General features: G+C 46.1%; 1 protein-coding gene across 3 annotated transcripts in view; it reads left to right on the top strand.

Annotated features, from left to right (window-relative positions):
* LOC115088174 (serine/threonine-protein kinase PDIK1L-like) overlaps positions 1–18,298 on the top strand; it is a 292,604-nt gene that overhangs the window by 260,274 nt on the left and 14,032 nt on the right. The window contains exon 5 of one of the 3 annotated variants that reach the window (XR_003855718.1): positions 12,139–12,207. The exons of the other annotated variants lie outside the window; for them this stretch is intronic. The gene's annotated coding sequence lies outside the window, so the exon portion shown is untranslated. The remainder of the gene's footprint in view (positions 1–12,138; positions 12,208–18,298) is intronic. 3 annotated transcript variants of the gene reach the window in all.

Below are 18,298 nucleotides of genomic sequence, written 5' to 3'. Positions count from 1 at the left end.
TCTAGCTGCCCTCTGGTTCCTTTGGGAGTAGAGCCTTCCTTATTGACTCAGGAAGGAGTCTGTATTTCAACCCACTCTTTGATTTACCTGTTGGCTTGGATGTTCGTGATGCAGTAATTACGTAGCATTCCTTGCTTAAGGAAATGGAAGACATAGTTTGAGCCAGGAAACAGTCTACTAAGAGGACCTATTGTTTCAAATGGCAATAATTCAATGGATGATGCTTTCCGTCAGTTCTTGGACCTCTTCTCTTGAGAACCAAGTCAGTTGCTAGTCTACCTACACTCTATCCCATTCTGGTCTCATTGTGTTGAGAGTTCATCTCCACGCCATAGCGATCTGCCATGCCACACTGGATGACAAGCCCATCTCAATCCACCTATTAAATGTCAAAGTTTATGAAAGATTTAAGACAGATAAATCCTCCAAATCAAAACTCACCAATTCCATGTGATTCAAATGTCGTTCTCATCTAGCTGATGAAGCCACCTTTAGAATTAGAACTGTTGTAATCTGCTTCACTGAAATTCATGACATGGAAAATTTTGTGGGTTTTTTTTTGTCAATTGTTGCATCTGCAAGAAGAGTCAGCGGACCTCAGGCAGTAATTCATTATTCTCCATACGTGCAATTCCTCTATAACAGAGTGGTACGCCATACACACTTGTAGTTTCTTCCAAAAGTTGTCTGTCTAAAATGACTGGGTGAGCGATTTGGGTAATCTGGGCTGAGTGCAGGCTGAAGAACCAGAGGGGTCTGGATGACCTAGAGATAAACTGGGCAAACTTGTGGACTAATGGGTCAGAATATTTTCTTCATGCGCGCATATTTTAAAATCTGACTAGCTGCATGCATTAAAGCCGATACATTTTTTGCGCATCTTTCTTAGGAATTTATTTATTGTACTTGTATTCTGCTAAATCCAGTACCTGACTCATCATTGCAAATTACAGAGAAACATCCTTAAACACATCAAAAAATTCAAAATGCACTGCCAAACAGCTAGCCAATAACAAAATATCATTAATTTACATAAACTTCAAAAAATAAATATTTAAGATGCTTTCTAAAATTTATATAATCTTCACATCTTCTTAGAGAGGAGGATAAATTGTTCCACAAATCAGGGACTATTTGATAAAAAGCTCTTAATGTAACTTAATGTAAATTACAATAAATTACAACTTGATACAGATGGCATACTAAGAGAAACTTGATCGTTAGAACGCAATGACTAAGATGGAATATAAAGGTCAATGAGGTCTGCGAGAGGGAAATTATCATGGTGTAAAGATTTCAACACTAGAGTCAACAACTTAAATTTTATTTGTTTTTCCGTGGGGAGCAATAAAGAGAACATAGCACCATGAGATGTGATCAGAATATTTAACCCCTGTTGCTACACTATTTTGAATTAATTGTAAAACATGAAGCAAATTTTTGGATAACCATATAAACAAAACTTTGCAGTCATCCATTTTTGATAGGAACAAGAATTGGATTACCAAATAGAAGTCCATATGAGACAGCAAATACTTCAGAGGATAAATGGTTTGCAATTTAAAAAAACGCAGACCTTGCTAAAGATTTAATGTTAGGTTTCAGTGGCATAAGATCATAAGAAATTGCCATGCTGGGTCAGACCAAGGGTCCATCAAGCCCAGCATCCTGTTTCCAACAGAGGCCAAACCAGGCCACAAGAACCTGGCAATTACCCAAACACTAAGAAGATCCCATGCTACTGATGCAATTAATAGCAGTGGCTATTCCCCAAGTAAACTTGATTAATAGCAGTTAATGGACTTCTCCAAGATCTTATCCAAACCTTTTTTGAACCCAGCTACACTAACTGCACTAACCACATTCTCTGGCAACAAATTCTAGAGCTTAATTGTGCATTGAGTGAAAAAGAATTTTCTCAGATTAGTCTTAAATGTGCTACTTGCTAACTTCATGGAATGCCCCCTAGTCCTTCTATTCGAAAGTGTAAATAACTGGTTCACATCTACTCGTTCAAGACCTCTCATGATCTTAAAGACCTTTATCTTATCCCCCCTCAGACGTCTCTTCTCCAAGCTGAACAGCCCTAACCTCAGCCTTTCCTCATAGGGGAGCTGTTCCATCCCCTTTATCATTTTGGTTGCCCTTCTCTGTACCTTCTCCATCGCAACTATATCTTTTTTGAGATGTGGCGACCAGAATTGTACACAGTATTAAAGGTGCGGTCGCACCATGGAGCGATAGAGGCATTATGACATCCTCTGTTTTATTCACCATTCCCTTCCTAATAATTCCTAACACTCTGTTCGCTTTTTTGACTGCTGCAGCACACTGAGCCGACGATTTTAAAGTATTATCCACTATTATGCCTAGATATTTTTCCTGGGTGGTAGTTCTAATATGGAACCTAACATCATGTAACTACAGCAAGGGTATTTTTCCCTATGTGCAACACCTTGCACTTGTCCACATTAAATTTCATCTGCCATTTGGATGCCCAATCTTCCAATCGTGCAAGATCCTCCTGTAATGTATCTCAATCTGCTTGTGATTTAACTATTCTGAATAATTTTGTATCGTCTGCAAATTTGATAACCTTTCTTGTTGTATTCCTTTCTAGATCATTCCCAGATTTCTGGTCTCAGTAACAATAGGGAAAATTATATCCCTAAATTTAATCTACTGAGACTTCATCACACACTTATGGCTGATATGTAGAACTGTAGTTTAACATTTAATACTAATTTATGTTGAAATAACCAGTACTGAATTACCATATAATTAAACTGTTTAGGCAAAGGATGATCTGATGGAAATGGCAAAATAAATTGCAGATCATCCGTATAGAAGTAGTGAAATACTCCAAGCGCATGAAACAGAGCTCCTATAGAATGTAAGTACACATTAAAGAGTTCAAATGATTCAGCCCTCCAAAAAAAAAAAATTTTGTTCAAGTTATCTGATGATGATCAGATAATAAAGAACAAAACTAAGCCAGTACAGCCAGTGAGACCAATGGAACCAAGCTGATATAACAAATTAGAATGATCCACAGAGTCAAAGGCTGCTGCTGTATCAAGTTGTTTCAACAACATGGAATAACCTTTCTCATAGGGCAAGCAGGATAGTAGTCCTGACATATGGGTGACATCATCAGGATGGAGCCCAATCATGGAACACTTTTTTGTCAAAGTTTCTAGAACTTTGACTGGCACCACTGAGCATGCCCAGCATGGTACCAACCCTGCATCCAGCAGGGGTCTCCCTTCAGTCTCTTTTTTTATCCGTGCAGCTTTAGCCACACGGAGTTAGGAGCTCGCACACATTCCTGACAGGAATTTTTCTTCAGGAATTTTTTTAAAAATTCGCAAAAAATTTTTCACCCCATCCGGGGTCTCCCTTCGCCATCGATAACCTCGTCCGTACGGTAAGTTTCACCCCGTTTTTTTGGGCGGTTCCAGTCTGTTACCAGTTAGAGACCTGACCGGCACAGACCACGCACGGCGTAAATTTTCGACGGCAACGATGGCGAAGGGTTTTCGTCTGTGCCCTGATTGTCCTAGGACAATGTCTATCACTGACCCTCACCAGGTTTGTGTATTTTGTCTGGGCTCTACCCATGACTCATGTACCAACTGCACCCAAATGACCCCGAAGGGACATCTGGCTCAGTTAGAAAAAATGGCTTTGTTGTTTCATACAAAGCAGCGACCACAGTCTCAGGCTTCCACATCTTCGGCGCAGTCACCAGCGAAGTCACATCATGGTTGGACACTGATGATTCTAGGTCAACGTTGAAGACTTCTGCATCTATGTCCTCTATGCCGGCCACGGCGAAAGCTGAGCACCGGGAGAATCATCGGCATAAGCATCGAAAATCCGTGCCATCTGCGCCAAGTGCACTTGTGTCTTCGTCTTCAAAATCAATCGAGCCACCGAAGAAGGCCTGTGCTGAGGAGCCCCCAACCTCCTCTGAGCCGGGTACAGCGAGGCGTTCTCCCACCTTCCGTGGGCGTGGCAGCCGAGACTCCACTGGGACCGGCAATGCCATCCCTGCCTCCTACTCCGGACCTGGTATTAACCATACCAGCGTTCCGTGAGGAATTGAACCGGATGGTTCAAGAAGCAGTGGTAAAGGCCCTCCATGGCCTTCCGAAGCCATTGACACAGATATGCCGTTTCCTGTACCAACTCCAGAACAGATGCCACCGATGCTTGCTCCGATTCTAAACAAACTAGACATCCTCATCGGTGCTCTGCCATCAGCACCAGGAAAAACACTGATACCGCTAGGTCCATCGACGCCAATCCATCCCTCCTCGGACGAGGAAGGTCCTTCGATGCCAGACCCGGTTCCAAGGCATTCTAGAGCATTTCCACCGAGGTGGCTACCGAGGACACAGACTCCTTCGGTGCCCCTTCGTCCTTTGCCGATGACAGCCCTGATGCAGTCTGTGCCTCGACCACCTCCAACCGTAGAAGGTCCTTTACTGCCATCTGGGCCACGTTGGATGCTGGGGATCAACCTTACCAACCGTGGTCCGATGACTCTTCCGATTCCCAGGACACTGGTGATATCCCATTTGAGCCTTCTCCACCTGAAGAAAGATGCAGATCCCCACCAGAGGGACCTCTTCTTCATAAATTTTATTAAGGAAATGTCGGAGACTATACCTTTTGCCCTTCAAACTGAAGAAGACTCCAGGCACAAGATGCTAGAGGTCCTTCAGTTCGTCGACGCACCGAAAGAAATAATGTCCAACCCCGTTCATGATGTACTGCTTGATCTCCTGCAGCGCAACTGGGAACACCCAGGTACAGTCCCACTGGTCAGCCGTATTTGGTCCAGTCGGCGCCTGGCTTCCAAAAAACTCAGTTGCCCCATCATTCAGTGGTGGTAGAATCTGCCCAGAAGAAGGCCAGGAGACCAAGGCCTCATTCTTCTGCACCTCCTGGGAAAGAACAAAAATTCCTCGATGCTTTTGGGCGTAGAGTTTTTCATGGCTCTGTTAATCTCTCGTATTGCAGCCTGTCAACTTTATATGACCCAGTACAACATGAATTTATTCAAGCAATTGCAGGAATTTTCTGATTCTCTCCCAGATCAGTTCCAAGACCATCTGAACTCCATTATAAAAAAGGGCTTTGCAGGTAAGCATGAGGTAAGATCCGCTTACGACATCTTTGACACGGCTTCCAAGATAGCAGCAGCCGGAATAAATGCAAGGAGGTGGGCATGGCTGAAATCTTTGGATTTACGCCCAGAGGTACACGATTGCTTAGCAGACCTCCCCTGCATAGGAGACAATCTGTTTAGCAAAAAGATCCAAGAAACTGTCGCACAACTCAGATCACAATGAGACGCTGCGACAGCTCTCGGCTGTGCACACTGACTTCTCTACCTCTTCTAAACGGCCGTTCAGAAGAGAGGCAAAGAGCTCTACTTATAAGGCACCGAGATACTATCCTCCACCAGCTTGGTCTTGTCCATCTAGGCCCTATCAGAAGCCTCCACCTCAGCAACCCAGGCCTCAGAAGACACAGCCACCTGCGCAACATGGCCCTGCCTCGGGGTTTTGACTCCCCATTAGAGAGCGATTGTCGTCTTCCACCTCTGCCATCCCTGCCATTCGGCGGCTAGCTTTGCCACTTCACCACCATCTGGCACAAGGTCACCACAGATCAGTGGGTCCAGTCGGTCGTAGCTCATCTAAACTTCCTCTCCATACCGTCAGACTCTCCACTCGGCCGAGGTGGATTTCCACAGACCACGCTCAACTCTTGTAGGAGGAAATAGCTTCCCTCCTATGGGCCAACGCCATAGAACAAGTTCCTCCTTTGCAAAGGGGACAGGGCTTCTACTCCCGCTATTTTTTAAAATCAAAAAAGATGGGAGGCATTTGTGCCCATTCTAGACCTTCGTGCCCTTCGAAAGGAGAAGTTCAAAATGGTAACCTTAGGCTCTCTACTCCCTCTTCTTCAACAGGGAGATTGGTTTTGCTCTCTAGATCTAAAAGACGTGTGCATGCACATAGCAATTACTCCGTCTCACAGGAAATACCTCCGGTTTCTCGTCGGAAACCAGCAATTTCAATACAGAGTGCTTCCGTTCGTCCTGGCATCGGCCCCCTCGTGTCTTCACGAAATGCCTGGCAGTAGTAGCCGCTTACTTAAGGGACTAGGCACTCACGTCTATCCTTATCTAGACTGGTTACAGAGGGCTCAGTCTGTGGAGGCGGTTCTTCAATCCCCCCATCTCTCCTTGCAGATACTGTCCTTGGGATTTCTAATCAATTATCAGAAATCCAATCTGACTCCTTCCCAATCTCTCTCCTTTATCGGAGCAGATCTCAACACTATCCAAGCCAAAGCTTTCCTTCCCAGGGACTGAGCTCATACGCTGGCAGTGCTTACACACACTGTACAGTCTGAATGAGCCACGACTGCTGGTCATGTTCTCGTCTTATTGGGACACATGGCATCCTCGGTCCATGTTACACCGATGGCTTGACTTGCCATGCGAGTAACACAGTTGGCATTAAAATCCCAGTGGTCTTAGGCCCACCATCCAATATCCAACGTTGTCCATGTCACATCGTCTCTCCCTGTCATGGTGGATCCAAGAGTCCAACCTGCTCAAAAGGCTACCATTTCAAGCTCCAGAACCTCAGATAATTCTGACAACAGATGCTTCCTCTTTAGGGTGGGGAGCACATATCAACCCTCTGCAAACTCAGGGAACCTAGTCTGCAGCAGAAGCACAACATCAGATAAATGTTCTGGAGCTCAGGGCGATCAGATATGCCCTTCTAGCCTTCAAGGATTGCTTATTCAACAAAGCAATCCTAATTCAAACAGACAATCAAGTAGCGATGTGGTACATCAACAAGCAGGGTGGGTGTAACCGGTTCCTACCTACTGTGTCAGGAAGTAGCGCAAATTTGGGCTTTAGCTCTATCTCATTCCATGCTACTGAGAGTGACCTACCTGGCAGGCATGGACAATGTTCTAGCAGACAAACTCAGTCGTACATTTCAGCCCCACGAGTGGTCCCTTAACCCCGCGGTGGCGGAGCACATTTTTCAGAAGTGGGGGTATCAGAGTATCAACCTCTTTGTATCGATTCACAACTGCAAGGTGGAGAACTTCTGCTCCCTACATTGCAGTCACAAAACTCCACCGAGAGTCGCCTTCGCCATCTCCTGGGCAACAGGTCTCCTGTATGCCTACCCCCCACTTCCTCTCATCAGCAGGACTCTTGTGAAACTACGTATGGACAAGGGCCTCATGATTCTCATAACCCCCTACTGGCTGCATCAGGTTTGGTTTCCCATCCTTCGCGAACTATCAGTCTGTCCACAAATTCGCCTGGGCACAGATCCGTCTCTGATATCTCAGAAGAACAGACAACTGCGCCATCCCAACCTTCAGGCCTTTTCGCTGACAGCTTGGATGTTGAAAGGCTAATCTTGCGGCCTCTTGGACTCTGTATCCCAGGTCCTGGTAGCTTCACGAAAACCTTCTACTAGAAAGTCTTATCATTCTAAATGGAAAAGATTTTCGTTGTGGTGCACTTCAAAGGAGTTGGATCTTTTTATCTGCCCCACAACGAAGTTTCTAGACTACCTCTGGCACCTCTCGGAGTCGAGTCTGCAAACTTCCTCCCTAAGAGTGCATGTCAGTGCAGTGGCTGCCGTTCATAAGGGTACAGGGGATGTCTCTTTTTCGACACAACCCTTAGTAGTGCGCTTTATGAAGGGCTTACTGCACCTCAAGCCCCCTCTCCGTCCTCCAGCCCCTGCTTGGGATCTTAATGTGGTGTTAGCGCGACTCATGAAACCTCCGTTTGAGCCTCTGCACTCCTGCGAATTACGGCATCTTACTTGGAAGGTGGTCTTCCTTCTTGCTTTGACGTCTGCTCGCAGGATCAGTGAGCTACAAGCGCTGGTTACTTATCCCCCTTACACAAAATGTCTTCATGATCGGGTGGACCTTCGCACTCATCTTAAATTTCTACCAAACGTAGTCTGAGTTCCATTTAAATCAATTCATAGTTTTGCCTCCTTTCTTTCCAAAACCCCACTCACATCCAGGTGAGCGGACTCTGCATTCCTTGGACTGCAAGCGTGCGCTAGCCTTTTATTTGGAGCGCACTGCAGGCCATAGGAAGTCCACCCAGCTGTTTGTGTCCTTTGATAAAATTAAACTGGGGATCCCGGTGGGAAAGCATACCCTGTCCTCCTGGTTGGCGGACTGTATTTCCTTCTACTACCAACAAGCAGGCCTTCCACTCCAGGGACGCGGTAAAGTGCACTCCATTAGAGCAATGGCAACGTCGGTAGCACACCTTCGGTCAGTACCTCTTGCTGACATGCAGGGCTGCTACATGGAGTTCTCTCCATACGTTTGCAGCTCATTATTGCCTGGACACCCAAGACTATCTTTGGCCAGTCTGTTCTATGCAATTTATTCTCAGCTTAATACCCAACTTCCTTCCTACAGCCCGCTGGGAATTTCAGGCTGCCCTCTTATCCAAAACCACCCCTGTTCTTGTCTTTGGGTGCTTTTGGTATATTGCTTGGGCATCCTCAGCTCGCTATTCACCCATCAGTGAGGACTACTGTCGTCCTTGTCCTGTGAGAAAGCAGAGTTGCTTACCTGTAACAGGTGTTCTCACAGGACAGCAGGATGTTAGTCCTCACGAAACCCACCCACCACTCTGCGGAGTTGGGTACGCTTGCGATTTATTTTATTTTTCGCACATACTTTTTACTATACATAAGACTGAAGGGAGACCCTGCTGGATGCTGGGTTGGTACCATGCTGGGCATGCTCAGTGGTGCCAGTCAAAGTTCTAGAAACATTGACAAATGTGTTCCGTGATTGGGCTCCATCCTGATGATGTCACCCATATGTGAGGACTAACATCCTGCTGTCCTGTGAGAACACATGTTACAGGTAAGCAACTCTGCTTTATCCAATTCCAAAAGCACATGATTTAATAAAGAAACAAACATTCCGTGCCACATGCTTGTCTAAAACCCAATTGTTGCATGTCCAGCACATTAATGGTAGTCAGAAACGTTCAACTGTAATAAAACCCATTTTTCTAAAGCTTAGCAACATTGGGTAAAGTTGATATTGGTTGAAATTTTGCTAAATTTACACCTGACAAGATAGTGCTCTTTTTAATTGCGTGTACTATTTCTTTTTAAAATTATTTGGTATAATTCCTGTAACTAAACACTATTAATGATATTCAGGATAGTAGGATATATTTGAGAAGAAACGTTAACCAGTAGTCCAAATAGAACCAGATCACATGGAGAAAACAGACTTAAGCCTCATAACCATTTTTGCTACATCAGCGTTCATCAATTTAAAGTCAGATCACTCAATTCAGTATATAACTTATATAAGGAACGGAGACTCCTTGATGACAATCTTGGTTATAGATTCCTGCAATGTAGCCACTTTGTGATGTTCTTGCTGACTCTTTAATCAAAATCCACAGCTTCTTTTTCATTAGATAGTTATTTTTTAACATAGAATTCACTAATAAAAAGCTTCCTTTGGTTGATTAGGTCATCGCGGAAAGATTAAACTATTTCTTTGCTTCGGTGAAGAGGATGTTGGGGAGATACCTGTTCCAGAGAAGGTTTTCATGGGTAATGATTCAGATGAACCGAACCAAATCACGGTGAACCTGGCAGATGTAGTAGGCCTGATTGACAAATTGAAGGTAAATCACCTGGACCGGATGGTATACATCCCAGGGTTATGAAGGAACTCAAAAATGAAATTTCAGACCTATTAGTAAAAATTTGTAACCTATCGTTAAAATCATCCATTGTACAAGAAGACTGGAAGGTGGTTAATGTAACCCCAATATTTAAAAGGGCTCCAGTGGCGATCCGGGAAACTACAGACCAGTTAGTCTGACCCCAGTGCCAGGAAAAGTAGTGGAAAGTGTTCTAAATATCAAAATCAGAGAACAAATAGAAAGACATGGTTTAATGGAACACAGCATGGCTTTACCCAAGGCAAGTGTTGCCTCAAATCTGCTTCACTTTTTTGAAGGAATTAATAAACATGTAAATGTTAGTACATTTGGATTTTCTGAAGGCGTTTGACAAAGTTCCTCATGAGAGATTTCTAGGAAAAGTAAAAAGTCATGGGATAGGTGGCAATGTCCTTTCGTAGATTACAAACTGGCTAAAAGACAGGAAACAGAGTAGGATTAAATGGACAATTTTCTCAGTGGAAGGGAGTGGGCAGTGGAGTGCCTCAGGGATCTGTATTGGGACTCTTACTTTTCAATATATTTATAAATGATCTGGAAAGAAATACGATGAGTGAGGTAATCAAATTTGCAGATGATACAAAATTGTTCAGAGTAGTTAAATCACAAGCAGATTGTGATAAATTGCAGGAAGACCTTCTGAGACTGGAATATTGGGCATCCAAATGGCAGATGAAATTTAATGTGGATAAGTGCAAGGTGATACATATAGGGAAAAATAACCCATGCTATATTTACACAATGTCAGGTTCCATATTAGGAATCATAGTGGATGACACATTGAAATCATCAGTGCAGTGTCCTGCGGCAGTCAAAAAAGCAAACAGAATGTTGGGAATTATTAGAAAGAGAATGGTGAATAAAACGGAAAATGTCATAATGCCTCTGTATCGCTACATGGTGAGACCGCACTTGAATACTGTGTACAATTCTGGTCGCCGCATCTCAAAAAAGATATATGGGCAACCAAAATGATAAAGGGAATGGAACAGCTCCCCTATGAGGAAAGACTAAAGAGGTTAGGACTTTTCAGCTTGGAGAAGAGACGGCTGAGGGGGGACATGATAAAGGTGTTTAAAATCATGAGAGGTCTATAACGGGTTAATATGAATCAGTTATTTACTCTTTCGGATAACAGAAAGACTAGGGGGCACTCTGAAGTTAGCCTGTGGCACATTTAAAACTAATCTGAGAAATTTCTTTTTCACTCAACGCACAATTAAACTCTGAAATTTGTTGCCAGAGGATGTGGTTAGTGCAGTTAGTGTAGCTGTGTTTAAAAAAGGATTGGATAAGTTCTTGGAGGAGAAATCCATTACTTGCTATTAATTAAGTTGACTTAGAAAATAGCCACTGCTATTACTAGCAACAGTAGCATGGAATAGACTTAGCTTTTGTTTACTAGACAGGTTCTTATGGCCTGGATTGGACACTGTTGGATACAGGATGCTGGGCTTGATGGACCCTTTGTCTGACCCAGTATGGCAGACCTTGCTATTTTTGTCTAAGCTTTATAATATTTCAGTTTATACCTGTATTTATCCTTACTAACCTCCAACTTATTCTTCCTCCATCTTCTCTCTAATCTATGAAAGAATGTTTCCTCGCATAGCCATTTTAAATTAGGAGCATGCATATGTGTGCTAGGTGTATTTTAAATCATCCATTTTCACTTGCACAGATTTAAAATTCCGATGTTTGACGGGCACGCCTGCCCATTTAAAGTTACTGTCCTTTTATTTATTATGACCCCAATAGGCTTGGGGTTGTGGTTGCCAAGTGTACCTTGTCTAACTGAAATGTGAATTGTATTCATCATTGTTATACTTTTGCAGGCCTTCAAATCTGATTCTGTCAAGGCTCTTCAATTGCCCGCTATGGCTTTTTCAGTTGCTCACTTTCGTGAGGTGCCACTAGAGGACATTTGCAAAGCTGCCACATGGTCATCTGTTCATTTGTTTTCATCCCACTACTATCTAGGTATTCTCTCCAGTGATGGGGTCTAAAATGTTTAATAGTAATTGATCCCCATGTGTTATGGCGAAATCAGCCTGGTTATCGACAGAAAAGACAAGTTTGCTTACTGTAAACTGTGTTTTCTACAGAGAGGATGAATTGGCTATACTTAATCCATGTCCTGGGATTGATTGAGGATGCTCACTAGGCAACTTCTCTGCTGGAACTCTAGAACATGCTTACTAGAGTTCAAAGCTGAACTAGCTAGGAGAGATGAGTCCGGTGCTGCTGTATGATGTCACCTCATGTTATGGCTAATTCTTCCTGCTATCTACAGAAAATGATGTTTATGATAAGAGAACTTTTTTGCCTTTCTTTAGGTGAGTCTGGTCAATGGTTTGCGTTGAATTCACTGAAGGTCCAGGTTGAAAATTTTTCCTGTAATAGAGGTAAGAGGCAAGGTCTCTTATTTGCATCCTGTCCTCATGTTTGCTTTTTTGGGAGGATAAAGAGACTATAACTTATCTTAAGACCAGTGTTCTCAGGGCCTTGTCTCCCCCACCTTTTGAGCCTCTAAAGCAGGTGTCTGTTAATGATTTGTCTCTAAAAGCAGTGTTTTTGGCTGTGATCTGCAAAGTATATTTCAGAGCTGCAGGTCTTATCCTGTAGGGATCCTTTCCTGGTGTGTTCTGCCGATTTGGTGACTCTTTAGCTGGTGCTTGCTTTCTTTCTCAAGATGTTTTCATTGTTTTATCTGAATCTGTCTATTTGCCTTCCAGCTTTTTCCAAGAATGAGTATCAGGACATAAGTATAGGTCTTTGCAATTTTTGGATGTCCATAGGGTTCTCCTGAGAAATTTAGTTAATTCCTTTTGGCGGTCAGATAGCTTGTTTGTGTTTGGAGGTCCTTGCAAGGTTGAGGCAACTTCCATTGCTTCCTTGGCCAGATAGATTATGAACACCATCTCCTCGATGTACATATTCAAGGCTAATTGGGTTCTGTCTGATTTCTGAGCTCATTCTACTAGGCTTCAAGCGTTTACCTGGGCTGAAGTTGTGGCTGTTGCACTAGAGAACATATCTGAAGCAGCTACTTGGTCTTCTTTCAACTCTTTTTTGTCAAGCATTACCATTTGGATGTTCGGGTTAGGGAGGACACAGCTTTTAGAGTTGATGTCCTTAAGGTGGGCTCTTATTTCCTCACTCCCAGATTACCGTGTTTCCCCGAAAGTAAGACAGCGTCTTACTTTCTTTTTACCCCAAAAAGTCCCACTATGTCTTACTTTCGGGGTATGTCTTATATTGGAAAAAACCTGTAAGACATCCCCCGAAAGTAAGACGTAGTGTTAAAAAAAAAATAAAATTTTTTAAATACCTGTCGGAGGGCCGCGTGGGTCCAGGCGGCCGGCGGGAGCCGGGTGGTCGCGTGTTAAATCTAGACCGCGGGCGGGTGGGCGCTTGTTCCAGGCGGCGGGGGGACGCGCGTTAGTTTGAGAAGGGCGGCGGGTGGTCTCGTGTTAAATCTAGGCCGGGTCGCACAGGCGCGCATTCATTCACTGCCGGTGGGGGCAGCCCCGGCAGCCCCCACCGGCAGTGAATGAATGCGCGCACAGGCCCACAGCGCCTGTGCGACCCCTGCGATTCGGCGCTGGGGGCTTGCCGGTGGGGGCTGCTTTCGGCGCTCAAGGCAGTCACATGCTCGTGACGTCACAGCATGTGACTGCCTTGAGCGCCGAAAGCAGCCCCCCACCGGCAGCCCCCAGCGCCGAATCGCAGGGGTCGCACAGGCGCTGTGGGCCTGTGCGCGCATTCATTCACTGCCGGTGGGGGCTGCCGGAGGGGGCTGCCGAGGCAGCCCCCACCGGCAGTGAATGAATGCGCGCCTGTGCGACCAGGCCTAGATTTAACACGCGACCACCCGCCGCCCGCCGGCCGTCTCGAACTAACGCGTGTCCACCCGCCCCCCCCCCCCCGGGAACAAGCGCCCACCCGCCCGCGGCCTAGATTTAACACGCGACCACCCGGCTCCCGCCGCCAGCCGCCTGGACCCACGCGGCCCTCCGACAGGTATTTTAAAAATAATTTTTTTTTGAACACTACGTCTTACTTTCGGGGGATGTCTTACATTAGCCGACCCCCCTAAAATTCCCACTACGTCTTACTATCAGGGGTGTCTTACTATCGGGGAAACACGGTATTTCCCACTAATCTAGACTGGTGTAGCAGGGCAAAGGGGAAAGACAAATTCCTCACCTGTTAATTTCCTTTCCTTTAGTCCTGCTACACCAGTTCAGGAGCCACCTGGGAAGTTGGGTCATGGTATGGCAGTGTGCATGCTTCTTGCATGCTTCTTTTAGATCATATGGATGGTAAGTTCCTTTCTCACAGGACAAGCAGGATGGTAGTCCTCACAAATGGGTGACATCGAGGATGGAGCCCTGTACGGAAAACTTTTCTGTCAAAGTTTCAACAAGCTTTGACTGACACTGGCACACTGGGTGCACTGAGCATGCCCAGCCTGCAATTATCCCTGTGAGCCACAGGTGTCTCCCTCAGTCTTCTTTTTTCCGCTCTGCAGTCAGCATAGCGGTTGGAGCTCTGTGAGGATTTTTTAACTAATTACCTCATGGAAACACTTAACTTTTCACTTCAAAAAACACTTTTCCCTGCACAGGTCTCCCTCCGCGTACGTTTTTACGACGCTCGGTTGAGTACTAATTCTTATTTTCGGTCGGTTTCTGTCACTATCTTAAGGCTGTTAACTGACTGAAGCCTTCCCTTCCCCCATTTTTCAGTTAGCTTTAAACAGCTTGCGAGTATCTCTGTGACACTCTGCTTGCTTATGCTAGTGGGGTAGGGATTTTTTTCCTTAACTTTAGGACCTCTGTAGCTTCAAGTCCTTCGTTCCCCTGGTACCCTCACGCAGTCGATACCCTATCGCTACACCGGGACCCTCCTAAACCGCCCTGGGCTTTTATATGTCATCAGTGCCCCTCCCCCACGGTGCCCTGATGCCTTTATCCATGTTTTTTGCTTTTCAGTGCTACCAGGCTTTTTCCTCCTACGCACTGTTTTTGTTCCTTGGGCTTCCTCGGTGCCGTCCCTACCCGGATGCATGCCATTGACGCACACGCTGTTAGTCATTGCCATGCATACTCGGGTCGCCGCCACCCGCTGCCCGAGACACTTTTTAACGATCCCAGGGTCACTTCATCGATGCCACCCCCCCCTTTGGGGATGCCCTCGATGCCCCATCCTCCCCACCGATGTCCAGCCCTTTTCCATCGGTGGGCATCGGTGCCACATCGATTCGTCGGTGGGCATCGATGCCGGATGGTCCCCATCGGTGGACATCGGTGCCGGATGGTCCCCATCGATGGACATCGGTGCCGGATGGCTTGTCCGCAATGGCATCGGTGCCAGGTTCCTTTTGCATCGATGGACACCGATGCCCAGGTGTTTCATCCATGGGCATCTATGTTAGAATGCATCCATCGAGGGCAGTCGATGCCATGCTGCTCCCATCGGTGAAATTCGATGCCCAGGTGGGTCCCATCGGTGGGTATCCATGCCGGCTCGATTCCGTGGATGGGCGTTGATGCCAATGCCAGCCTTATGGCTGGCATCGATGCCCATGCCGATTCCAGGACTGGCGTTGATGCCGGGATGGAATTCATCGACTGGGAGATCCATGCCATCGATTCCATACGTGTCCATATCGATGCCACCAACACACGTGTCTGGGGCACCGATGCCATGTACACTTGGAAATCTGAGTCTGTCCAAATCGATACCGTCAACGTCTGTGGCCCTATAGTTGATGCCCGTGGCCATGCCACAAACGGCATAAATGCCCGCCTCCATGCATCGATGCCCTCGACACCCCCGGTTTCCTTCGGTGTCCTTGACGCCCTATTGATTCGACTTCGACTCAGTCGATGCCGGTATCTTTTTCAATAACGGCAATGTTTTTCGATTATTCGATTCCACATCGTTTCAAAGATACCTATGCCACTGCTGTCAGTGCCCGTCACTGTCATCATTCTCCTGGCCAGTCATCGACGATTTTTCATACCCATTTTGATGATATCCTCGAAGCCCCTTAGGTTGCCTTCAATATCGTCAATACCGACATAGCACCGCCACATAATACCCTCGCCTCCTCACATTGCTCCACGCTTTGGGTTCTTTTTTTAAGCCCCGTATTAGCTTAAGACACTCCATTGTGTCAGGAGCAGAGCAGGCGTGCTGACAGTTCGTCATCGATCGCCTTCCAGGACGACGAGGGCTTCCATCTCGGCGCTGGGGAAAGACCGGGCCGAGCACCGTGGCACCCATCATCGCCGACATCGTGATCGTCCGCCGCTGACGCCATCCAGCACATCGGTGCCATCCTTCTCCAGGCTGGACAACTCTCGGGCAGAGCGACATCACCACTGCCATCAGCACTGTTCCTACAGTTTTGGCAGTCCTTGGTGATCCAGAACTTCCGGATCCAGGTCCGACAGCTTCTGCATTGGCGTCACGACACATCGAGCCGCTGTGACGAGGGAAGGGAACATGAGTTCCGTTAGGGCTCCTCTGTTCCTGGCGTGCCCCACCGTCAAGTGGTGTGGGACTATGGCCATCTGTTACACTTAGCAGTCTAAACGCCACTCACGCCTGGCCTGTCTCCTCTGTACCTGTGCCACCATACCGGGTTTCAGAGCGAGATGGACGTTTACGTCCCCGGCCTTACCCTCGAGGACTCCGGAGACCGTCGGAGTCAACAATCTTCACCGGCTCGTCTTGCGGCGATCCACGTCGGATGGTAAGTACCCGCTTCGGTGGCATTCCCATAGAGTTGTGTTCTCCCATTCGGACCGTGGTTCGAAAAGTTCTGGGTCATGTGCCTTTTAGAACTGTATTAGTGTCACATATCGCTATGTTAGCTATGTTAGCCACAATATCAGGAGAACCCCTCTATCTTCTTGGGATTGCAGCAGGGCTTCTTCTCTTGTCAGTAACAAGTCCCTGTGCCGACCAATGCTCTGACTCTTGGTTCCCTCCCAACCAAGGTCCAGCTGCATTGGCTGATCTGCTAAACATGAGATTCAGCAACCATTGCCCCATGTACAAGTCCACCTTGAGGCCTGGCCACAGGTCTCAGTGTCTCCTTGTACAGCATACAGAAATGCGGGTACCACTTACCGCTCACACACCTGCAGGAGCCTACATGATATCCTCCATTGGGACACCTCCTGGTCTCCCATCTGGTCAGATATCAGAGCGGCCACCCCACCTTGTACCAAAGTCCCGGTACACTCCCCCAGGCGCTACGAAGTGCAGAGGGGAGAAGGGAGGGGGGTTGGGGAGTTTTAATTGCACTATTCTTTCCTTTAACAGAAAATAGTTACTCTCCGCACATCCTGGACCTAAGAAAATCCAACTTTCTTTAGACGTCACAGGTACAATGGTATCTTTGGTTACCATCACTCCATACTGCAGTAAGTACATTATTTTAATGTTTCTATGTGCTTTATGGTGAGTCAACATTACAACCCCAAGCTCTGCCGCCGGCACCAGCTTCGGTAAGTGAACTGTCTCTTGCATCATTGTTGGTGAATGCTGTTTTCTCTGCGGAGTGTAACATCATTCACTTTCCTTGCATAGACTACTGCTAACCACTTTCAGTACATGCAAGGAGCTCTCACTTTTTTCAGGACTCACTATACATTTACTAACTGGGATTACTGTCACTGCCATAATCCCTTCTGTAACACTTCTGGACACCACAGTCTTAAGACCCTCTTGTCCAGCATGCGCACAGACATTCTGATACATTGTTATATGTCCCTGCGCATATTTTCCATAACCTCAGCCTTTCAACTTTTCATGGTTGGGCTATGGGGTTTCTTCCCACTATGCATTTTTCTCATAATTCAAAACTGCTATGGGTTATATTCAGTGACATTCTATACTCAATGGACCTAAGTGGTTTCATTGCTTTCGTCCCTGATTCTTATCCCAGTTCGAACTAGGACCTAGTCTCCTTCGACTCATGCTCGCAATTCCTTAGGGTTATAAAGTTTCTCCTGAAAGCTGTCAACCCATTATGCATCTATTGCACTCCAGCATAGTTTCTCATAAACTTCCTGGACGTTGCACCCATGAGTTATGCCCTTATGCCTTCCAATACTGCTTTTGCAACAATTCTTTGTGCATACAGACAGACAGCATAGGGACAATGTGCTTTCCAACTCATAAGCACGCATTACCTCTTAGCTGCTCTGCTAGACAGCTGCGCAGCTCTACCCTTGGCCCTTGTTCACTTCATGCGTCCTTGGGCCACATATCTAAGAGATTTAATGAACGCTCTATCAGACCTTCTCCACGTAGGTTCTATCCTCTCGAATGGTCTCAATTACATGTGTACAGGGCAAATCTTTTAACGCTGAGTTTAACTAAACTTTCCTCGGCGTCTGCATCATTCCATACGATGCACAGGTTCTGCTCCCTGCACATGTTTCCTATGCGTTCCCTTAGATGCCTTTTCTTCCA

This window comes from Rhinatrema bivittatum, chromosome 3 (genome assembly GCF_901001135.1).
Source record: "Rhinatrema bivittatum chromosome 3, aRhiBiv1.1, whole genome shotgun sequence".
NCBI classification, from domain to species: Eukaryota; Metazoa; Chordata; class Amphibia; order Gymnophiona; family Rhinatrematidae; genus Rhinatrema; species Rhinatrema bivittatum.
This window is presented reverse-complemented; position numbering and strand designations above follow the sequence as displayed.